This window comes from Peromyscus leucopus, chromosome 1 (genome assembly GCF_004664715.2).
Source record: "Peromyscus leucopus breed LL Stock chromosome 1, UCI_PerLeu_2.1, whole genome shotgun sequence".
Taxonomy (NCBI): Eukaryota; Metazoa; Chordata; class Mammalia; order Rodentia; family Cricetidae; genus Peromyscus; species Peromyscus leucopus.
In genome coordinates, this window is record NC_051063.1 from 28771777 (window position 1) to 28795682 (window position 23906).

The 23906-nt window shown below is 48.2% G+C and overlaps 1 protein-coding gene across 4 annotated transcripts in view; it reads left to right on the forward strand.

Annotated features, from left to right (window-relative positions):
* The window catches only part of Gfra1 (GDNF family receptor alpha 1), a 218823-nt gene that overhangs the window by 156366 nt on the left and 38551 nt on the right, over positions 1 to 23906 (forward strand). The window lies entirely within an intron of this gene.

Consider the following 23906-nt stretch of genomic DNA (forward strand, 5'->3'; position numbering starts at 1 on the left):
CCTCTGCAACAAGGCGTTCACAGCTGCTCTGCGCGCACCTGGGGGATGCTCTGGGGCAGAAGGGGAAAGTCCACTGCTTATATGGAGCCCTCTAGGGTGAGGGAGGCACCCGGGTGAGGTGAGGTTGTAGTATGTGATCGCTCGGGTTCCCAGGGGCGGCCAAGCCTGGAAAGGAGTTCTTGATCTGCAGGTGCAGCACTCTGGAAGAGACCAGACAGTGGGAGTTGGCTGTGTCCAACCTTTAGTGTGTGTGTGTGTGTGTGTGGGGGGGGTGATGTAGAAAACATTTGTTTCCTTCTCGTTTTGACCATTTATTGCTTTATTTTTAACATTTGAAGGAGTACGTGAACACATTTTGTGGGGAGAAAAGGGTGTAGAGGTGGGGGGCAGAGAGGGGGTGTGGAGGCCGGGGCGGGGGCTGTACTAGTAGCTCCTTCTCACCCCAGCTCCCCAGCCCTGTTGACAATTTGATGTGCATCCTTCCAGAACTTAGAGCTAGAAACCAATAGATACCATCGAGGAGAGATTAGCTCTGCACAGAGGCTTGCCATGTTTCTTTCAGAACAGACCAGATCCTGAGCTGTAGATTTCAGCAGGACATCACATCTATACCACCTTCACTTGGTCCTTGGGGTTGGGTAGAGGGACATCAAAGCCTCTAAATCCCTTGTGCTTGGTGGACGTGTGGTGGGTAGGCAGATGGGTGACAGTGCCAGGTGCCTACTTGTTTTATGATCATAGATTTTGTTTCTGAAGACTAAAAGTCAAGAAAAAACACAGTGCCTGATGTGTTGGTTCTAATTAGCTCTTGGTCTTATTCTGGTGGGATGGGACCCCATTCTTTCCTTAAATTAGCTCTAATAGTGACCAAAGGGAAGTGAGAGTCTTCATATGTATACCTATCTTATGCTGAAGATCCATCCTCCCTCCCTCCCTCTCTCCCTCCGTGTGTTTTCATACACATATTCATATCTGTGCATCTCCATTGAGACTACAGGCCAGCCTCAGATGTTGTTTCTCAGGGCCCTGTCCACTTTGTTTCTTAAAACAGAGTTTTTCACTTTACCTAGAGCTCACAGATTCGGTGGGGCTGGCTGGCCACCGAGGTCCTGGGATCTGTCTCTCTGCTCCCCTTCCTCTCCCGGTTTTGGAATTAGAGGTGCACACTACTAGGCTTGCCTTTGTCTCATGGGTTCTGGGGACTTACACTCAAGTCCCCTTGCTCATAGGGCAAGCACACTGACTGAGCTTTCTCCCAAGCCCTTTTGTTAAAGATTTTCTGAGAGTGATGGCCATACACTTGGGTGCTGTTGTATTTTGTAACCTGCTGTTCCTAGAGGGACTTGGATGAAGCATTACAAGGGCACGTTATGTGTGGAGAAGAGCGACTCCACTTCCCAGCCACTGGTCCCATGGGTTGTCTTTCGAATGTCCTGAGGGCAGGGTAGGCCCCATCAAACTAGGGACCTGGAAAGCAGATATAGCTGAGGTCAGGATAAGGGGTGGTGATGGAAGCCAGGCCTCACATGGATGGATGGGAAGGTTCTGGAATCCTGAAGAATCCTTTTACCTTTGAGCAGAAGGGATTCCCTTTGTGTGAACAGGATTTGATTGCTAGTATCTTCTTTGGCTTAGGGCCAGACAGTTCATCCCTAAGATATCATCCTACCCACTACTGAGTCGAGGAAGGAGGCCTGGGCTCTGAGTTTTACTGGAGAAGGTAAAAAGCTAAACAGGGCAGAAATGGAGGAGTGGATCAACATCTTCCATTGAGTAGTGGCTGGCCAAGGAGGTGAATCCTTCCCTTTTAAAAGATTTATATTGCACAGAACATCCAGGGAAGGTCTGTGACACACTCATGTGAGCCAGAAGCCTACCATGAGTGTCGAATTTCACCTACACACACTGCCTTGTTCTGCTAAAGTTGTAATCCTTGGATTGCTGAAACTTTTTACATTGAACTGGGAACTTGAAGACTTGGGGGCTGTTGGGGACGTGACAGGAGGAACACATAGATAATGATTGTTTAGCTGCTCTCCGGGGCCTCAGAGTTACCCTACACAAGAACACGTCAAGAAACTAAGAGAACCCCATGGCCAGGAGAGACTCAGCCTGCAGGGCAGAAATGGAAATGGACAGGAGACTAAGACAGTCCTTGCCTAACCCGGAGTGATCCAGCCCTGCCAAGGTCAGAGTGCCATGGACAGAAGCCACACCAGTACAGTGTGGTGGAAGCCATGTGAGCGCAGTGACATCTGGGGGTGGTTGGTACTGGTACCAGTGTTGCTGCTGCTCTGGGGAGAACCCAGAGGCTATTTGAGAGTCAGAGCTAGGCTTATCGGGGAGCCTCACCAAGGGAAATTTGTCTCAATGTGACCGATGGGTTTTACACCGTCTCGAGTCTCTCCCTGGAAGGTGACTTCTCTGGCGTTACCCCTTGTTAGGCTATCAAGCCCATAATTTCTTTCCAGAGCCTGGACTTAATACTCACAATTACCCACTCCACGTGCAATGTGGGTAAATGTAACTTGAGCTGCTAAGTTGGCTAGTGGTGTTTTCTTTCAACAGATTTTGCTAATCTTCTCTTTAATTTTATACTTTTTACTTCATCTCTTCTCAGTCCAGCTTAAGGATGCTTCCATATACCTCCCCAGGGCAGCAGCTGTAAATGGCTGGAGCCTGGGGTTCTCTGGGCTCCAGGCTATAATCACCCACCCGTCTAAGCCCAGCCCTGGCTCTGCTTCGATGACTGAAGGCCTTGTGTGAGCATCCCCAGCAGGGAGGGGTGGCAGAAGACAACCAAGTGTTAAATACCACCCCCTCTGCATCTTCAGACTCTGCAAAGGGCCCTTCCTGCCTTAACATCCTTGCCTATCAAAGAGCTGCTCAAGCTGATTAAAACCGCCCTGAAAGTAATGTTTTCCTACTGCAGCCTTCAGGTTTCCGTCCCACAGGTCCCAGGGTGCCTCTGCATAAAACCAACTCTCTGTGCCTTGAGCCTTCAAACAGATACACAGCAACTCGAGGTTTGCCTCTGTCTTTGTTTTTCTTTCCCTCCTTTCTTCTTTAGTGAGGCTGACAGGCTCCTTTCCTCTGGGGTGGTTGGGGAAGGGGAGAGCTTGACTGCTCGGGCCTGCAAGCTTCTCTGGAGCAGAGCACGCACAAGGTGTTATTAGATGGCTGTGATGGAATCTGAAAGCTCCACGCTCCTCCCCTGGAGCACAGCGGTTCCCCTGGAGCACCACAGCTCACAAGCCGGCTTCCTTCTGGTTGCTTTCCTTATTGCCTGGAAGGCTGACAGTACCTAGTGTGGCCTAAAGGAAGCATGTCCTTCATTCCTGATGCAAATTATGTTATATACATTATTAAAATTTATACTCTGCCTGCTCCTGCCCTTCCTCCCAAATTCCGACATTCAGAGTAAGTTCTGCACTTGGGTTCTGACTCAGGATACCACAGATTTGCTTCGATTGCTCTTAGCTCTAATTAGTCACTCAGGTGCTTGGCTACTCTCATTGCCAGGAGAATCTCCTCTTGAGCATGCTGCTCCAGCTTGCTCTGAAGAATCACAGAGGTAGTCCCTTCCTCAGTCTTCTTCCAGTGCCAACTAAAGAGGGAGCCTGAGGCTGCCAAGCAGGCCACCTGTCTTGTGGCTTTTGCTACTCTATGCTGTCCCCAAATGGTCAGGCTGGAGCCAAAATGACCATTCTGTGCATGCAGCAGAGACATTGCAGCCTTGGATACCCAAGTATGCACTAAGGCATTGTGCCTCAGAGGGCTGGGTTCTGGGGGCCTCAGCCAGAGCCAGCTGTCCACCATGGACAGTGTCCCAGGTTCCCCTTTGCCTGGCAGAATGCTACAGGAAAGTGTTTGCTCTGCATTTAGTAATGCTGGCTCATGGTTATTTACTTCTAGACTATTCTAGTAATGTTGAATATCAAAAGGAAGCTGGGTATGGTGAAGCCTGCCTTTAATCTCAGCACCTAAGAGGCAGATGCAGACAGATATCTGTGAGTTTGAATCCAGCCTGGTCTACATATAGTAAGTTTCAGGAAAGCCAGGGCTACATAGTGAGACCCTGTCTCAAAACAAACAAACAAACAAACAACAACAAAAAAAAAAAAAAACCACATTTGGGACTAGAGAGATGGCTCAGCTGTTAAGAGTACTTACTGCTCTTTCAGAAGACCCAGGTTCAGTTCCCAGCACCCACATGGGGCTTACAACCACCCATAACAGTGGACCCATTTCAGATCTCCTTGGGTAGTGCTCATACATACATGCAGGCAAAAGCCCATACACATACAAATAAAATAAATAAAATAAAATAAATAAATAAATCTAAAAGTATTTTTTAAAGGAGGGAGTTGGGGGCTTCAGGACCCTCCTCTCTCTGAACCTCTCCTGCCTTCCTGGAGATATTCCTGCTCTTCCTCCTCCAGATGCCAAGCTGTAAGTCCTCATAGTCTTCAAAATAGTAGCTTCATTTGGCCGCCAGGCATGTTTGTCTCTCTTCCCCTGTGGACTCGGGGTCCTATGGTTACGCCTTAGAAACCAGGGAAATTGGTCACAGATTTAAGAAGGCGCCTGTCCCTTGGTATAGTTCTAGAAGGACCGTGCATGCAGTTTCTGAGCTCCTGCCCTATCTAATACCTCATTTGCCACACTCGGGGTGACCCTCTTACATATGAAGGAAGTGTAGCATTGTTAATTTGTCAGCTGGGACAACTAGGGAACATGCCACAAAATGATGGAGGGAATTTCCGCTCCTGACTTATTTAGTCCAACGGTGGTTGAGCACCTTTAAAAGATGAGAGGAATGTTTGATTTACCTGAAATTAGACCCTTTTTGTACAGTGAGCTGTAGGTCCTAATGATCAAGACACTCTCTACATCCTGGTGTAAGCTCCTGTGTTAAAAACTGAATGCTACATCACTAGATCTGAGCTTGACTTGACATGTGGTGAGTTCGCAAGAAAATGGCTGAGAGGATAATTAATGCCTAAAACGAGATTAATTTGGTAGATTGATTTGGCACTTAATTTTATTTTACACTGATTCATTCACAAATGGAAATCAGCAATTAGACAATGCAAACTTTTGAACCATGGAAAGAAAGGTTTGGGAATATGAGAAACTATAAGTGAAACATTTTCCAGTCCATTTGAGCTGCTTTCATTTCAGATGAGTGTCTCTAGCAATACATTCAAAGTGCCAAACGGCTGGTTTTTAACGCACCCCACCTGGGCAAGCTGTCTCTCCCCAAGTGCACATGTCTGCATGATGCATACTCATTGGACCTTGAAAGCCGGGCAAGGATCTCCTTCAGCACCCGCTGCTCCTTGTCTTTGGCTCTCGGGTGAGGAGAGCATTAGTTCTTCTGGGGCTCACCTCAGGAATGTGTGAACCAGGTACGGACTTCTCGGCTATCTTGCGTATCTCTCTTCTTACCTCTCCTTTGACAGAAGCCAGAATGAAGCAGTTTGTTTCTTCTGGAATCAGCAGCTTAATAAAAGCCTGAATAGATTTATTCTATTTATTCTGCATTCTCCTCTCTGTCCACTGCTCTCACGCTTGCCAAGCCCAGGGGATCTCTTGATGTCCCAGTCTGGGCCTCCTCACCATCACCACCCCTAGTCTGTCCGCACACTCTTCAAAGTTGCTTTCTCCACTCTTGGCCTGAAAACAGGAAGAATTAGAGACTCCTTTTATTATATTTGCCTACTGTGTTGATTTTGGATCTGGAGGGAATCTTAGCACCAGAACTTTGTTCCCCGTTGTTGACTAGGAAAGCAAACGAAAGAAGAATGGGGTGAAGAATGCCCAGGACGCCCGAGAGCAGAGCGAGCGTCCAGGTCATTGGTGACTAAGAAACAGAGAGAGTGAAGCCGAAGGGAGCTTGGGATGCATGTAGGGGATGGGGACGGGAAACTCAGTGGTCAAAGCCAGACCCCAGGGCTTCCAGCACCATGCTAGATTCTGTCTCTCAAGACCTGGAGAGCATCAGAGGAGGCCAGGTGGTCAGGGTCTGGAGAGGATTGAAGGCCAGTTGGGGGTTCTTGGACTAGATGAGAGGTAAGAAGGACCCAAGGAAAAGATAGACGTTTAGAAAACTTAACTGCCAGCTAATGTAATTAATGACTAATTGCTGAATGAGTAAATGAATGAACAAACATAAAATGCAAGTAGGTGTGAGAGACAAGGCTGGCAAATGGGGGAGAGTGGAGCTGGTTGTGTAGAGGCTGCTGCTGAAGGGTCTGGTGAGATTTGGTCTCCTGGACAGTGGGCGAGTAAAGAAATTTTCTACGTGCTAAAACTTGGAAACTTCAGTTTATGATGAAAGTGTCTGAAGAGGCCTCGAGGAAATCAGAGAGTTGAGCGAACCTGGGGTGGGTGCAACAGTCTTGACAAGGAAAAGGTGTGGTAGTCAGTGATTTCAGTTACTCAAAGAGGGACGCTCAGAGGGACACTGGATTTGTCATAGAGAGGGTCAAGCCCTCTGTCATTCTGTCCTTTTATCCCTCCCTCTGTGGGATAGTCCATCCATTCATCTGTCTGTCTATCCGTTCTTCCATCTGTCTATGTATTATCTATTCGTTGCAGATCCATCTAGCCACTGTCCATCCACGTATCCACCCATCGATACATGTATCCATCCACCCATCTGATCTATACTTACTGTGAGAGAATACAAACCTAGACTCTCACATTTCAGAGAAGGCGGCCAACACACACATTTTACATCAGGACATGGTAGCCTCTGGTCAGGGGGCCATGAAGTGCTTTAGGGGAACAGAGACAAGAACAGCCAACTCATTAAGGCTTCCTGGAGAAGCCAGCATTTGAAATAGCTCAGGGGATGAGCTGCATGGAACAGAGCAGTATGGTAGAGAAGCCTGGGGCAATACGAGGGAGGCATGAGAAGTAAAGCACAACCCACCCCTGGGTGTTGAGAATGGCCATCACTAGACTGCATGCTTCATCGATGGGACCACACTAACATGGCCATACTGATGGGACCACACTAACATTGTCAACTGGTGGGACCACACTGATGGGACTACTGCAGTCTCTTATCATACCAGCTCCTGTAGGGGAAGCACACAGCCCGTCTCTACAGGAGAGAGAAGAAAGGACCTCAAAGAAAAGATAAACAAGCTTACTGTCACTTGCTGCAAAGGATTCTTTTTTCTGAGAAGAATACAATGTTCCCACACTGTTCAGTCTTCCTACCTTTAATTCCAGACAGACAGAATGATGGTCCTGAGTCCAGACACTCTCCATGGCTCAGTAACTAAGACTGCATTAGTTTTAAAGACTGTTTTCATAGAGATTAGGGCATAATGTCCATCAGAGCCTCTTAGCATCATTTGAAAAGTGAAAATGGCTTCTCAGGTAACACATGCTCATTAAATTCTTGCTTTATCTGATTTCCTCCTGAGCTCTCTCTGCTTACTACAGACTGGATGCTCTATGGCAGCTCACTGCCTCTGAACCAGTTGTTTCCACAAATAGGAAAAAAACAAAACAAAACAAAACAAAAACCAAAACACAACAACAACACCCACAAGACCACACTGATTTTTTAATGATTATTATTAACTTACTATTTACACTATTTACAGTAACTGAGTGTGTATGACAGCTTGGGTCCTGGACGTATTGGCCATATACATTCCTTCCAGACACTCAGGCTCATTCTGTGTGATCCCACTGCATTGCCACTCAAGTTCAATCCTTGGTTCCCACCCAGCCCAAAGCAGTGCACGCCAGGATCCCCGGTTGTGCATCTCAGGGTCTAAGATGGTGTCTTTGCTATCACACCGTGATACTAGCTCTAAATAACCAATGCTTCTGTCCTACTCCTGGGACATAACTAATAGGCTTGTCTTCCTAACTCCCCACGGCCCCAAGGCTACTTCATTCATTACCGAAAAATTCTGAGCTAAATGGATAGCATGGGCCTATCCTACTAGTACAGGGATGGGGGATGATGTAGTGGGACAAGTCCTTAGGGTCTCCCCTGGAAGCACTGAGGAAGAGGAAGTGAATGGGGAGGTCTCTGGGTCCATGGATTTCAGACCACCTTGTCTAAAGCTGTGGCCAGCTGAGGAAGACCATGTTTGATATCTTCTCTGCTGCCCTAATACAGCTGACTTTTCCTCTTCAAAAGAGGCCCTCCTGTGGTCCCTGTACTCACAAACCAGGATCACATCACATCAGGCCCAGACCTAAGCTAAGCCAGACACATTCTATTCTTCTCAGGTCTCTACCTGATTCCAAGGACAGGGTGCTTCCATTGCCCACAGCCTCTTTTCAAGGCTGCTTCACCCACTGAGCAGAATGGGGAAGAATGGGCGTAAGTCAGTCTTCCTAAGGACCCACCCTCATCCAGACCCTGCCGACAGGGTGGGGGGCACCCCCAGACTGTCCTCATCCAGACCCTGCCGACAGGGTGGGAGGCACCCCCAGACTGTCCTCATCCAGACCCTGCCGACAGGGTGGGAGGCACCCCCCAGACTGTCCTCATCCAGACCCTGTGAAAGGGTGGGGGCACCCCCCAGGCTGTCCTCATTCAGACCCTGCCGACGGGTTGGGGGGGGCACCCCCCAGACTGTCTTCATCCAGACCCTGCCGACAGGATGGGGGCACCCCCAGACTGTCCTCATCCAGACCCTGTGAAAGGGTGGGGGCACCCCCCAGGCTGTCCTCATTCAGACCCTGCCGACGGGGTGGGGGGGCACCCCCCAGACTGTCTTCATCCAGACCCTGCCGACAGGATGGGGGGCACCCCCCAGACTGTCCTCATCCAGACCCCGCTGACAGGGTGGGAGGCACCCCCAGACTGTCCTCATTCAGACCCTGCCGACAGGATGGGGGGCACCCCCCAGACTGTCCTCATTCAGACCCTGCCGACAGGATGGGGGGCACCCCCTAGACTGTCCTCATCTAGACCCCGCCGACAGTGTGGGGGGCACCCCCCAGACTGTCCTCATTCAGACCCTGCCGACAGGTGGGGGCACCCCCAGACTGTCCTCATCCAGACCCCGCGACAGGGTGGGAGGCACCCCCCAGACTGTCCTCATCCAGACCCTGTGAAAGGGTGGGGGGCACCCCCCAGACTGTCCTCATCCAGACCCCGCCGACAGGGTGGGAGGCACCCCCAGACTGTCCTCATCCAGACCCTGCCGACAGGGTGAGGGGCACCCCCAGACTGTCCTCATCCAGACCCCACTGACAGGGTGGGGGGCACCCCCAGACTGTCCTCATCCAGACCCTGCGAAAGGGTGGGGGCACCCCCCAGACTGTCCTCATCCAGACCCCGCCGACAGGGTTGGGGGGGACCCCCAGACTGCTTGCTGCCTCTTAAGCTGAGACTGTGCAGCTTCCTACGCACAGAATCTCCTTTTTTGGTCATGCACAGTTGGAAGTTGACACAGCACCTGCAGCCCATGACCTGGGGCATTCTTCTTCTTGTGCCTGGAGCTTGTCCTTTCCAGTATCCTGTAAGCCAGAAGTGGGGCATGTCATATGTTTAACTAGGACCTGTGGAGGGCAGGGGTAGCCTGGTCAGTATGAACATCAGATCACCTCCTCTGGAGCTGGTGTGTACTCTCCTCCCTGTTGGGTCTATTCCTGGAATCCTCCCTGAGCCTCCTCTGCTGATTTTTACCACTGTGGCCTTCTCTTAGGCCAGCATGGGCCTGCGTCGTCTCACACAGACGTGGCATCCTGCTCCCCACCCCCATCTCAGGTTTCTACACCTCCAGGCTGTCCTGTGGGGCGCGCTGCCATTTTAGTTTCTATGGGCATTTCCAACTCAGTGAATAGGAAATTTCTCTGTAATTTCCAAAGGTGATTAATTATGCAGAAAATTTTCACATCCATGGAAAACAAGAATTTAAAAGAACTACCAACATGAAAAGCCTCACACGCTGCTGGAATCTTGGGATTTTATTTCCTCATCACAGCTGTCAGTGTCAGCAAGTGAGACAGACCTGGACTTCCATTGTGGTCATAATATGGGCAGCTGGAAACCCACTTTCCCTTCTGTGGGTGGGACCACTGATTCAATCCTCACAAGGCTGCTTGAGGTTAAAATGAAGCAAGTGTGTTGGCCAGTAGCTGCCACAGAGTACAGAGACCTCTCAGGTATATGCACTCTTTTCTTCATTTTTTTCTACAAAAATTTCCAGATGTAACATTTCTGTCCCATAGCATCAGAGACCTTTAAAATTGGATGTGTGCATGGGGGCGGTGGTGGGGGGAGCAGATTCCCACTGCCTAACACTATTCATCCACACCACTGAGAAGCTCATAGAAATGCTAACACTGTTTCCAGGGGTGATGTTGCTAAGCTTTATACAAAGCCCTCTTTTCCCTTTTGGTGTTTGGACTTCCAGGAAAAGTGGGAGGATGGAGGCAGTGGACAATGTCTAGAGGTGTGTGGGGGTATGTGTCATCTCTGGAACATTTCTTGTAGAATATGCAGTGATTAACATACATGGATGCAGTAAGATGTGAGTGGAGCTGGCCATGAGGCTGCTGGGCCACAGTGGTGAGACTCAGTATTGTTGAGGATGTGTAGGCAGCAGGGATGTGTGACTGGCAGCCTTGTGGGCATGTGACAGCTTCAGTGACCCAAAGTGACCACATCAAATAGGGGGCGCTCAGAGGTAGTGCTGTGTGTGAGTCAGTCTGATGAGGGATCAGGCAAAGGGCACTCACTGACTCGGGATGGAACCTACACGTCCTCCCCTGGATGGCTTCATGAATCATCCCATTGGGAAGCAAGCCACAACTAGAGGCAGAGTGGTTTGTCACAGGGGACTCAGGAGCCTGGGGACATCACTGCAGGAATGTGTGAATGTCAGCAGCAGCTGAGGTTAGGGTAAGGGCGAGCAACATTGATTTGACATTTACTGTGTGCCAAGCATTGTGCTCAGTTCTTTCCAGCAGAGCTGGAGTGGGAAGGGCGAGGACGGGAGCTGGAGTGGGAAGGGCGGGGACGGGAGCTGGAGTGGCGAGGACGGGAGATCTCAAGTCCTTTCTGTGTCACTCAAGTGCTGTGACTGGAGTTGGAGCTCAGGAGGCCTGGTGGGCTGCACGGCCCAAGATCTTGAATCTGCGCCGCCCGCTGCTGGGTCAAGGGTGTCTGTCTTAAAAGCTGCCCACATGGCTGCCAGAAACACTGAGCAGGAGTGAAATTGGAGGCTGGAGGGAACTTCGTTTTCACTTTTTATTTAATTCTTTTCAATGAAAAGTGTTTAAGAGACCTTAGCATCTTGTACCTCTTGGAAATATATTTCATTTCTCATTAAAGTAGAAAATCTTCAGCCTTTTTGTTTCTAGACCTCTTTACACTCTTGAAAACACCACTGGGAATCCCAGGGGGGTTTGTTTATATGGGTTAAATCTATTAATACTTCCTATATACATCAAAGCTGAAGGAATGTTTACATGCTAATGAAAAGCTCCATTTACATTTCACTTAAAAATAACATCAAGAAGCCTGTGTGTTACTTTAAATAACAGAATCTATTTGTTAGAAGAATTCTCATAAACAGCAGCATAAGTATGAAGGGAACTGCATGAAAGTTTCACACTCTTCAGAACCTGTGTCTGGAGGGAAGACCTTTAGGTGGCTCTTGCATTCAGTCTGTTGCATTTTCACAGCAGGTGGCCTCTGGCCAACCCCTGTGGCCTTCCTGAGAATGAGAGCTTCATTTGACTGGAGAACAACCACATTGACCCCAGTAAAGCTCCATGGACCAGCAGGGTGCCTGAATCTCACTTGGCACTACCACATTGGATGGACTGGGGTAATCTTGGGCTGGAGACTTGGGTTCATATATACCATCTTTCCCAATGTCTCTGTACTGAGGCAGTGTGGGTATGTGCACCTGCCCTGAGCCTGACCTGCATGTCAGCAGGGTGTGCCTTGGGGCTGTCTATGGGGGCAGGCCCTGGATGAGCCCTAAGTCAGGGTGAATGCTAAGGATGTCAGGCTTTGCCATTAGCTATACTAGGCTCTGGGGCTCTAGGCAGGCTGCAGAATATGGATTTGCATGATGTCCTGCTGGGAGAAGCACCCTACTGAAGACAGCACCTTCATCAGCAGCCCTTGTCCTTTCCAGAATGCTAGAGGATTTCACCACCGCACTGAGCTGTTATGCCGTCGATGGTTGTAAATTTCTGTGTCTAGAAACATTTGTTAAAGCTTTTTTCTGAGGTTGGGGCTTGAGGAGGTTCTTCAGGCAAGTCCCAGGATCAGAGCACTGGCTGGCTGGGTGCTGGAGACAACCCCTCCCTACCCCACTCGTGTGTGTGTGTGTGTGTGTGTGTGTGTGTGTGTGTGTGTGTGTGTGTGTAAGGGTACAGTGACTACCTAATCTGCCCATAGAATCAGAAATGGCAGGTTCCTATGATTACCTAGCCATTGGAATTCCTCTTGTAGTTATCTGGCTCCATCTAACAGCTTGAAGCTTCTTAGGACAGTGATCTGGGTTGAGGAAATGCCTTCCCTTCAAGGATACTTTGGCAAAGGAGTCAGACACCACCACACTGGGAGACCTCTCTGCAGAGACAGGAAAAGGCCCAGAAATCAACTCACTATTGGGACTTCAAGCTAAACCACCTTCAGCTACAAATAAGGCCTATGACTGTTACACTTCTCTCTGGTTTGCTAGACTGGCTGTTTGGTGTGCTGTGGCTGCTCGTGGGTTCATTTGGTGGGTCATAAGGACTAGAGAGTCAGATGTTTTGTGGGGCTGAAGGGTAAGAGATGAGTGGGGTGCCCTCAGGGAGGTACTGGGGAGGCAGGTAAGGGTGGGTATCTGTGCTGCAGCAGAAGGCCTGGAGAGATGGTTCTGGAAGGTCTCAGAAGGGTCACTGGTGGTCCAGCTTCAGCCTGTGCTGGCTGGCATCAGTTCTGATGCAGGAGGTCTGCAATGGGGTCAGAGAGTCTCAGTGGAAAGGCCTGTGCTGCTGCTGCTGCTGCTGCTGCTGCTGCTGCTGCTGCTGCTGCTGCTGCTGCTGCTGCTAGGTTCGTGTTTGGAGAGCTAAACTCTGGCCAGGTGTTCTAGGCTGGTGGTCATATCCTCCTTTCAGCTCAAAACATTGATCGAGAAGGAACACACCCAGATCAGTGTTGCTGGGATCTGAGCCTGTGGGGTGGGAAGGAGAGAGTACATGCCATAGCTGGACTGTCTAGCCAGTTGAACATAAACCATAGGGAAGCCATTGAGGCTAAGAAGTTAGTCATGGGCAAGAAGAATAAGTGGGGAAACCCTTGGTGCACTAAAGGAACTTTGCTTGGAGGCTTGGGAACTCATTGAGAAGGGCTATAAAGTCAGGTGAAAGCTCCTGTCCGGTGACATGGAGGACACTAAGATGCTTCTATGTTAGTTGGCTGTGTGACTCTGTGACTGGAATGTCGGAGGGAACAACTTCAAGGGAGAAGATGTCATTTTGTCCCACAGCAGGTGATCACTTGCTCTGTTTCTGGCCCTGTGGGGAGACAGCATGATGGTGGTGGGAACCTGTGGCAGAATCTGGGCATGATGGCCAGTCCAGAGGGACCTGGGCAAGATGCAGCTCCCAAGGACACAACCCCAGTGACCCACTTCCTTCATCTAGGCCATAGCTCCTAAAGTTTCCAGAGCCAAAAATAGTCCCACCAACTAGGGACAAAGGTTTGAACACACGAGCCTTTGGGGAAATTCTTAACTCCAAACCATAACAATGCAGTAACAATGAACCTGCTTGGATCCTTTCAGGGGTAGCCCGACTGCCTGTCAAATCTGAATCCTCATTTTGTGCAAGAAGGAGGAGGCAACAGTTGTCCATAGGCTGACCTTGGCCTGAATGGAGTCAAGTGGCCTGAGTTACAATTGAAAATGTATTCTCAAACAGAGGGCTTGAGGGCAATTATTTGGAGAGAAGCCCTCCTTCCACAAATGACCTTCAGAGCAGTCTTTGTGTCCTGAGTAGTAGACTAGAAGGACAGCTGATGTGTTCACTCAGTTCCTTTCGTTATTTCCTCTGTGAACACATCTGTGGGTCTCAGGAGGGAGCGTGGACTGGGCTGGGCTGAGAATGTCATCTAGATTGCAGGAAGGGGTATGTGTGGGTGTCCAAGAGGTTCCACCAAACATCGTCGGACTGGGTTTCTGATACCAAGCCATGCAGGAGAGTTTCCCTGCTCCACATGGGAGACAGGCTGGCTGTTCTTCACAGGAATACAGAGGGCACTGGCCTCCGGCACTGCCAGAACCCAGCAAGTATCTTACCTCTTTGCCAGGCCTGTACTCCTATGGGTCTTAAACACCCTACCTGGTTCCTTGGACTGCCCCTCCCGTGAAGGAAGTGTGGTACCTGCCACAGTGTCCCTGGGTGGTCAGAGTGGGAAGAACCTTGAGAGGAGGGACAGCAGGACGCATGTCTAGGGCTCCTTCGATGTGGGGGAGAGAGGCCCTGGGAGGTGTCACATGCGTGTATGCCTCACATGGGGACATGAGACCTGGGTGGAGACCTGCAGCAGCAGGGCAGTTGGGATTGGGTCTTACGTACTTTCCCGTGGCACATGGCACCTGCTCACTCTGTGGAGGGTCCACGTATGTGTCTGCCCTTCAAAGGGAGGCCAGCCCCCACTCCGTGCCTCCTGTGATACCCTGGGAGTGGTCCCTGAGTGAGGGAAGGCCGGCGTGGTCTGGGGATCTCTATGACCGAGAGCGATGCTGGCTTTGGATGCCATACTGGTTGACATCTACGATGACCCCTGGAGATGACCACAGCCTGGGAGAGGACTGCTCAGAGAGATGGGGCCCAGTCCCAGATGACTTCTCCACATAGCAGTGCCACCAGGCTGTGGTTGAGCCTTACTGAACAGTAACAACAAATACTGTATTTTTATGTTTTTCAACGATAAGCACTGTTAGATGGTGCTCACTAGTTCTATCGTTACACTTGATTGGTCTCAGTAAAATTACTGATAGACATTTAAGTCAGATCAAGCTCCATATATGTGAAATTCACTTCAAGATGGAGGCAGAAGTTCAAGAGCTGAAATGACAGAGCATGAAGTCTGTGAGGTGAGTTTGCACTAGGAGTATGTGGGTTTCTTCTCCAAATCTGGTTCCAACTCTAACCAGGTCCATGACTGGGCTGATCATGGATCTTGCTGGGACCCAGTGTACACAACTGTGGATGAAGGCTAACCTGGATGAGGAGATTGTTGTACATTGGATGATTTGTGTCCCTACACCATCAGGTGTGATGACAGGTTCTAAGTAAACACAGTTATTGTAAGTACAGTCTAGAACACTGGTGTAGCTAGAGTTTTCCTGCCTTGCCCACAGTCAGGACAAATCTTTATCACCTGCCAGTCCCACAGCCGCTCAGACCCAACCAAGTAAACACAGAGACTTACATTGCTTACAAACTGTATGGCCATGGCAGGCTTCTTGCTAACTGTTCTTATATCTTAAATTAATCCATTTCTATAAATCTATACCTTGCCACGTGGCTTGTGGCTTACCGGTGTCTTCACATGCAGCTTGTCATGGCAGTGGCTGGCAGTGTCTCTCTACCTCAACCTTCTGCTTCCCAGAATTCTCCTCTCTCCTTGTCCCACCTACTTTCTGCCTGGCCACTGGCTAATCAGTGTTTTATTTATTGACCAATCAGAGCAATTTGACATACAGACCATCCCACAGCACACTGGGCTTGTGATGGCTTCTCTGCATCTGCACCCATGATGTGGCAAACCTACAAACCCAAGCCATGCATGATAAGAGCTGATTAACAAGCAATCAGAGCCCTAGTCTTTGGAACTTAGATTTATTTGCTCACACATTCAAGTATTTACTAAATACCTGCTTTTTCTCATGGTGTTGACAAGACTATTCTAAACGTGGAGGTCTACAGCTGAAAGTAATGGAGAGGTTGTGAGCATCGAGGCCGAAATGGGCTTCCTACTGGAGGCTCAGAGACAGAGAAGGCTTGGGAAGAGTGCTTCCTGGAGTTTCCTGCTCCCTGTATGAACCACGGCAAGCTAGGCAAAGAAGTTAAGGAACCTATTTCTAGAAAACAGCTTCTATAAACCATGGGCCTCCGCTCCTTTGTCCTTGAGAAGAAAAGAGGGAAATGTTTTATATGCAGTTGGGAGAGCCTTATATAAAATGCAGATAGTGATATGGGATGGGGTGGGGAACTGCTACAAGAGACATTAAGGAGAAGAATTGCTAAGAGCAAGAGCTAAGGATTTCCGGGAAGGGGGAGCTATCTTCTGTTAGCAGGAGTGATTCATTCTCTTGATGCACACCCCCATGAGTGCCTACCTCCTGCACAATTGTGATATTCTCTGTGCCCTGTCATGGAAGAAAGATATTAGAGAGCAGCTATTTGCTAAGCTCAAAGTCTGTTGACTCTAAAACAACTTGCCTAAAAGAAAAATGGCCTAGTGTATATTTACAGTTGAATATAATTTTCCTTAGGAAGTCTGAAAGCCCATTAAAGATTAATAGGGGGCCTTATTTTCATGTTTCTGTTTAAGGTTTGTTCGTAGGAGTGTAGGTCGTTAGCCACTCAGGTATCCATTTCTCTCCACTTCTTCCTTGGCTCCTCTGATTCACTTGGTGCAAGTGAATCAACAGCCGTGGGGGCAGAGCTTGGGGCCCAGGCTCCATGGAGGAAGTTAGCACTTACCTTTGAGAGTCACAGCAAGAAGGAAGGGCTTGCAAATTATGAAAATTAAGAGTGTGTGATTTTTAATTTTTCATCTTCTGGGAAAAGCCTCCAAAAACCAAGGCTCAGTTGAAGAAAACAGCATTTGGGATAATTTCTAGAATTTACTTGGTGTTCCCAAAGCTAATTAGAGTTCAGGCAGACCTTTTGACTGTAAACGTCATGATGTTAAGTTTCTGGCCTCTATACATCCCCGTGAGAGTAGTCAGCTCCCCTTAAAGAATACAGGCTTGGTGATCTAGTCTTCAGATCGGTAGTGCTCTGTGTACAGGAGCTCTACACAGAACTGCACTGCCTGCATGTTTCTAGATTGTGGGCTTGTTGGCCTGTAGGACGCTCTGATGTCCTTGAAGATGATGAAGACTTACTAGAGAAAGGCCTTTGGGTTCCATGGCAGGAATGAGCCTGTTGTCTGTCATGACCTTACTGAGTGCTTGAAGACTTTGAACACACAGACTGTGTAGCCTGGAGAGGAGTTATACATCAAGTTATTAGCAGATGAATTCTAGAAGTATCAGGCTGGTCATCTAAACCCTAGCATTTCATAGGGATCCCAAGGCCAGTGTGGCGTCTCTGGGCTGGTCCAGAGCAGGGCTACAGACACTGGTGCTCATGAGTTTCCTCCTTTACCTAGGAACCAGGAGCAGCCGTGAACAGGTGCAAGTTGTCAGATGCGCCTAACCCCTCCTCCCCAGTTATAGCTGATGGATTTGCTGTCATTCACCCCAAATAAGTAAACTGCAGAGAAATTAGGGTACTTGCCTGAAGTGTTGTGGTTAGTAAGTAGCTCAATTTAAATATAATTTCTACTACATGAGCAAATTTGATATTCAAAACTCCTACTGTTAATGTTGTTCAGGGGTGTTTGCTTAACGTGTTACACTACCTGGTGGCTTTAAACATGGAATGCATCCACTCACGCGTCTGCAGGGTCAGTACTTCACCGTGGCTGCACTGGGCTGTGGTTGGGGCACTTGCTGCGTGAACTTCTTACTGTGTGCCCATGTCTTGCGCTCATTCCTTGATGTCTTGGCTCATAGGTCTGTCTGTTGTCTGTCAGTCTGTCCGTTAGTCATTCCATCAACATTGTCATCGTCTTCTCCCCCTCTTTGATCTTCCCCTCAGGCCCGCTCTTTAATAAGATCTCACTGTGTAGCCCAGGCTGGCCTTGAATTTGTGACCTTTCTGCTTTGGCTTCATGAATTCTGGGATTGCCAGCACACAAGACCACACCTGGATTCCTTACCTGCTGCCTACTTCCACTCTTAAGGATCCTTGTGACTGCCTTGGTCCCATCAGCAAACTCCCTTTTACCATGTGAGTAAGGTAGACAACTTTAGGAATCAAAATGGCGGCCCACAGTCCTATGCATGCTTTCACGTGTGGTTTTCTCACACATACCTATCTTGTTTTAATTCTCTAGGTATCATGGATTGTGTTAGTCACTGACTTTGTTCCCCAGGGATGCTAAGATCAGCTTCAGATGTGTAGTTCTTGCCCATTCAGCAGGGACGTGTGCGTTCTGTACTCTTGTCTGTCTGTGGCTCTCAGCCCCCTCACTAATACTTACCTTGACTCTGTTGTATGGTAGCTATACCAGAATGTATCTCAAACTTGTTTCTGAGGCGAGACTAGCATAAATAATTAAATAAAGCCACATTGGGTGACCTTTGCTGTCCAGAGTCCCTGAGCAGTTGATTTGAGTTCCAGGACGAATGTGAGGCCACTTCTGAAATTCCCCCCGGAAGACACGGGCCTGCTGAATTCTACGTGATGTAAATTTACACCATGTTGGTCGGGAGCCTTACAGTGTAGCTTTACTAGTGAAAGATTGGTTGAACATCTAGATTTCTATTTCTCCCTGTGGCCAAATTGTCACAAAACTGATTTATTAATTTTCCCTGCAGAAATATCAAGGGCTTATGAGCTAAGACTTACTCTAAAGAGTTTTAACATATTTGTCACCTGTGGTTATCCCAGCAGACAACTGTTGGGTGGCTGAGAGCGTTATGATTGTCTCATCAGCCAGAAAGCCTCCAATTTCTCGACTCCTTCAATTTCTTCCCTTTAAAAACAAGCACTGCAGAGCTAGATTTTCTGCGCTAATAGACCTGGTTTGGCATGGGTAATACAAACAGCTTTATTTGACTTGGGGATGCAGCACGGAGCTGCCTGTGGTCTTTCTGTGTGCCTGCCATTGTCTACGGTCTGTTTACATTGCAGCTATCAGTTTGTGCATTGGGAGGGATCGGCTGTAGGTAGTCGGGGAGGGAGCCCCTGCTGAAGGGCAGCTCTGGGACACCAGACCAGAGGCTTCAGAAAGCGGCTTCCTGGTTGGGATGGAGTAGCTTGCCAACACCCATAACTTACTTTGTAGAATTGCCAATGTGAGAGTAGCTGTCCAGCCATGTCAGCCACCTGGTGTGTGCTGACTGATGGCTGTCAGTGTTCATGCAAGGTGGCTTCAGGAGGAATGCCAGATTGATTGGATGCTGACTGGATTACCCTCAGGGGGCCACAGCAGTGTGATGTGATCTGAAAGGAGAAGAGTACACCATCTCTGCATCCTGCCTTGTCTGAACCTGGAAGTCTTCTTCTGACTGCAGAAGGCATGGGGGAAACTGCAAGGTGCCCATGTTGGCGTCTGAATGCTTTCCTCAGGCTGTGCTGCGTGGAAAACACTGTAGGTTAGGCATGGAGTATGGTGAGGGAAGCCTATGATCCATGTGCTGAACCTTTGCCCTTGGGACCTTCTAAGGACCTTGGCAAGGAAGCTAAGGGGATAGGAATGATCAGGATATCCCCATGGTTCTAGTCAATGTCTTGGAGCTTCCAAAATACCAGAATAGAGGAGCAGAGATTTGAGGAAACAGGGCTTGAGAACTACTTAGCCACAGAGGCCTGCCAGATTCAGGAAGCAAAGCACATGACTGTCTCAAAGGCTGTGGGATTTAGCCATCAGCACATGGTCACTTTGAGTTACCTCCAGGGAACCACTTCCAGGTTTAATAATCTCACTATGACTGACAACTTAAGTAGATGCTAATAAACAAGATACAGGAAGCTTGAGCATTTGCAGCGCCGGACCTTTGCCGCAGAGAGGTTATGCTACGTGCTCGGCTCTCAGGCTCTCTAGTAGATAGAAGGTAGATTCAGACTCAGACCTACAGCTCTATTCCACAGTCCGCACTCCAGGAAGCCAGTGAGGAGGAGGCACAGTGACAGAAAACACCACCTCCTGCAGAATGTATTTAATACAGGCTCGGATTTCCTGAAAGATCCTTTCCAGATGTGCACCACAGTCGGCTGCTGGAGCACAAGGGCTAAGGTAATTTTCTAAAAACAGAAAGCAGAAGAATCTGCTTTGTGTCACAAAGACATTGACCATCCTCATACTCCTGCGTTGTCCTCCCTGGGCGAATATTAGAAACTTGTTCAAGATGTTGTGATTCTGCATGAGATATTAGAAGTCGCAGCGAACTTACTGGTACTTCGTCATTGAAAAATGTCTTTCTCTCTGCATCTCTCCCATAAAGTAGCTTTATTTAAAACGTCTTCATCCTGTAAGTTCTCATGACTGAGGGGCTGTAAGGAACATTCTAAGATCCTTCTCAGTTTTGTTTTGGTCAGAGTTGATGTCACTGGCTTCACAGATGTGGCCTGTTCTGCACATGTGACAGGAGGCCCCTGGAGGGAAGGTATGTTTCTCCACTTGGGCTCGATGGATGTTTTTTATGGCAAACATTTCACATTGAGTTTGGGAACTAGAGGAAAAGGATGAAGGAATGAGAACAAAGCTGTATGGAGCAGCAGACATTGTGAAGAACTCTTTGTCAATTGCCAGCCTTGTAAAGTGGCTTACATGGCACTGACCCTGTCTTCCAAAGTGAAGAAAGAAACTGAGTCACCAGCTAAGGGATCAGAGAGGGAATGTGGAGTACAGAGATGTTCACCGAACAGAGAGCCTTCTATCTGCAAACTCACTGAGAAAACTTCCAGCAGCCTAGTGATGTGAACAGAAGTCCTAATGTTTAAAGGAGATTTCCAGAAAATTTCTAATCTTCCCCTCCCTACTTTTCCCAGGTTCTCATGTAGCCCAGGCTGGCCGCAAACTCACTATGAAGCTGATGATGGCCTTAAACTCCTGATCCTCCTGCCTCTACCTCCCTAGTGCTGGGATGATGGCCTTGTAGCACTGCAGCTAGTTGTATACTGGGGATCAAAGCCAGGACTCCCAAGTGCGCTAGACAAGCATTCCACCAAATTCAAGATTTTTGTTGGGGAATCAAGTCCTTCGGGACTGTATGGATCCTGGTGGGCTCCAAAGAGCCAAAGGAGAACATAATTCATGGATAGGGTCACCTTCTCTTATGTAGACCCTCATGCATGCCCCACCCCCACATATTTCTTCATGATATATAAGTGCCCACCACCACCTCTTAAGCAGGCAAACGTGAGGACGGAGTCTGAAGAGCAAGTCTATGCTAACTGACTTCAAGGCCCCAGGGAAAGGAAAATCAAGCAGTGTCTGTACCTCTTCCCTGCAAAGCCGTTACAGACATGTGAGAATTCCTTCTCCAACGTTTGCCACCTGTGGCCACCTGCCCTGGGACCCAGAGCTGGTGCCCTGGCCTCTGTTGCCTTGTGAGTTGGACGAAGGGTCCTTTAGAGAAGTCCTGTTCCGTGCTCTCAAAGGAAACCAGGCATCTGGACACTAAAATCATGGTTAATGGCAGAATGGGATGTGGATAACAACAGCAATAACATGGGAAAAACAAAAAATAGTTGTTGTTGTTGTCGTTCATTTGTTTGAGGCAGCCTTGTGTCTCACAGGCTGCATTTCTGAGATTTCCAGAAGGAAACTGCAGAGCTAAGGTGTTAAGCAGCATACTCAGCAGCTGTGGTTAGTAAGTGTCCAGCTTTCCTTTTCCTGTGGTGCCACTCAGGATCGCCGTTCTTCACCCAGGCTCAACACCACGGATCACATGGCTCTCAGCCATGGGGTGTATCCCAGAAAGCAGTTTGAAGTTCATGGTGATGTAGGAGTCAGACCAGCCTTACTGTGAAACATGTTTGCCTATTCTTACAACACATTTTTCCTGAAAGTTACAGAAAAAGTAGGTAAATGATCCCCCTTCCCACTGTCCAAAGACCATCTGCTGTTTAAGATGCTTCAAGACGTTATCATTATAATCATTTTTCTATTTCCAGTTAGCAGCATGCTCCCTTTAATGTGCTATTTTCTACATCAACCACTGTTTTTCAGATCTCCTGAGGGCCTCGTGGCATTTACCAGCCCTTTCTTCTTTAAGGGTGGGGGATTTTGTGTGACTGAGGGCGATGCATTTCTACATTAGTGCCTATTCATTTCCTTTTCATTTTCTCAGAGAAAAACAATCAGAGCTCATCATTGCTGTAGTCATGGAGATTTCATGTCTCCATAAGAAATCCAACTGTAGAGTTTCTTTGTTAATCCCATACTGGACATTTATGCTTCCTTGTTTAGATCACAGCAGTCCAGGCAGGGAAGCCACTAAAACCAATTACAGCATGATTCATAACTTGTGGTCAGCAGGTAGAGGTGTGTATGTGAACGCTACCCCAGGGCTGCCGAAGCTGTGCATACAGAAGGTGTTCAGGTGGTGCGTGTTGGCTGGGCTGATACAAGAGCCAGTGATCTAACCACCTACCAAAAGCTGACTTCCCAAGACACCATGTACTTGGAAGAGCCACAGCTGCAAGCCCACACCCTAGCTTTCCCACCACAATGCCATTTTCCGATGATTTATCCACACTCGGATCCTTTCTGCAGCCTGCCACCCCTTCCTGCAGCTTGACTTCCACCATTTTGCGTGCCCCATTACTGCCCCAGCAGCGTGGGTGTGCATTGGTCCTAAGTAAATCTTTGTTGATCAGCTGATAGAGCCAAGAAGAGTTCATAACACACATACAGATCACGTTACCTATCAGTTTAAAGTCCTTCAGCAGATCCCATGCCTTTAGGACAAAACTCAGTTCATCAATTCTTTTCTAGTCTCACCTACATCCCGAAGCCTTACCATTCTATCTGAAATGGTTAGCAGTGCTCCTGGCAAGGTGTATGTATGCTAAGTGTAGTGGTTGAGGGTCCTTGCTGGAGCTGGATGTAATGTGGTCATCCCCCAAACCCAGCCATGGGGTTCTATAACCTGGAAGGGTCCACACTGACCACCTCTCTGCTGTGGTTTCCTCCTTGACATAATGGGGTCCATGCTACCTATTTGTTGTCATGAGAGTGTGTGACTGTATGTTGAACACATAGACCGGCACCCAGAACAAGCAATTCCTTCGTAACTGTTACCATGGAATTACAGCCAAAACATGATGATATGATGCTGCCTTCTGCCTGCCACACTGTTCTTCACTTTGGCCTGACAAATGTGCCCTTTCTTTTGTCTTGGGCCCTACAGCATGATATCTCTGAAGCCATTGCAGATATGGGTTGGAAGCATTTGCAAGGGAGCTGGTGTGTGGTTTTAAAATCCAGGTTCTGCTCTTCCCTCTTTTACTCTTGAATGAAGACTGACTTAAGTATAAAATTAGGATTAGGGTATGAGGTGGGAGGTAGGGCAGGGAGGCAGCAGAAAGGCATCGAGTGTGAAGGGAATTAACCCAAACTAAGTGTTATCAAATACCACAGGGAAACCTGTTACCTTGTGTGCTAATTAAAACATTAGAAATAAAAAGATAAAGTTAAAACTTAAAACAACAAAATATCTGCCTCATTAGAATTGTCAGGAAAAAAACTAGGTCGTTTGTAAAACTGTATATTAAATTCTTCATTTGTCTTTGGTTTTGGTTTTCTTAGCAGCCTTTCTTAACTTTTTCAAGGACTTGCTGACTGTGATGGAAAAGCCTGTTCTCCCAGCACTTAAGAAATGGAGGCAGGAGGATTGGGAATTGAAGGTCATTCTTAGCTGCCTATATAGTTTGAGGCCAGCCTGGACTACATAAGACCCTGTCACAAATGAACAAAACAAACAGAATTAGACAAGATATTATCATAATTCCTTCATATGTTTCTTACGGCCTCTTGGGCAGAAAGTTAGTTAAAGACAAGGTCTTTCTCATTGTCCTGTTGGAAACACCAACACAACATTAGTCACTGAGCTCCAGCTTGG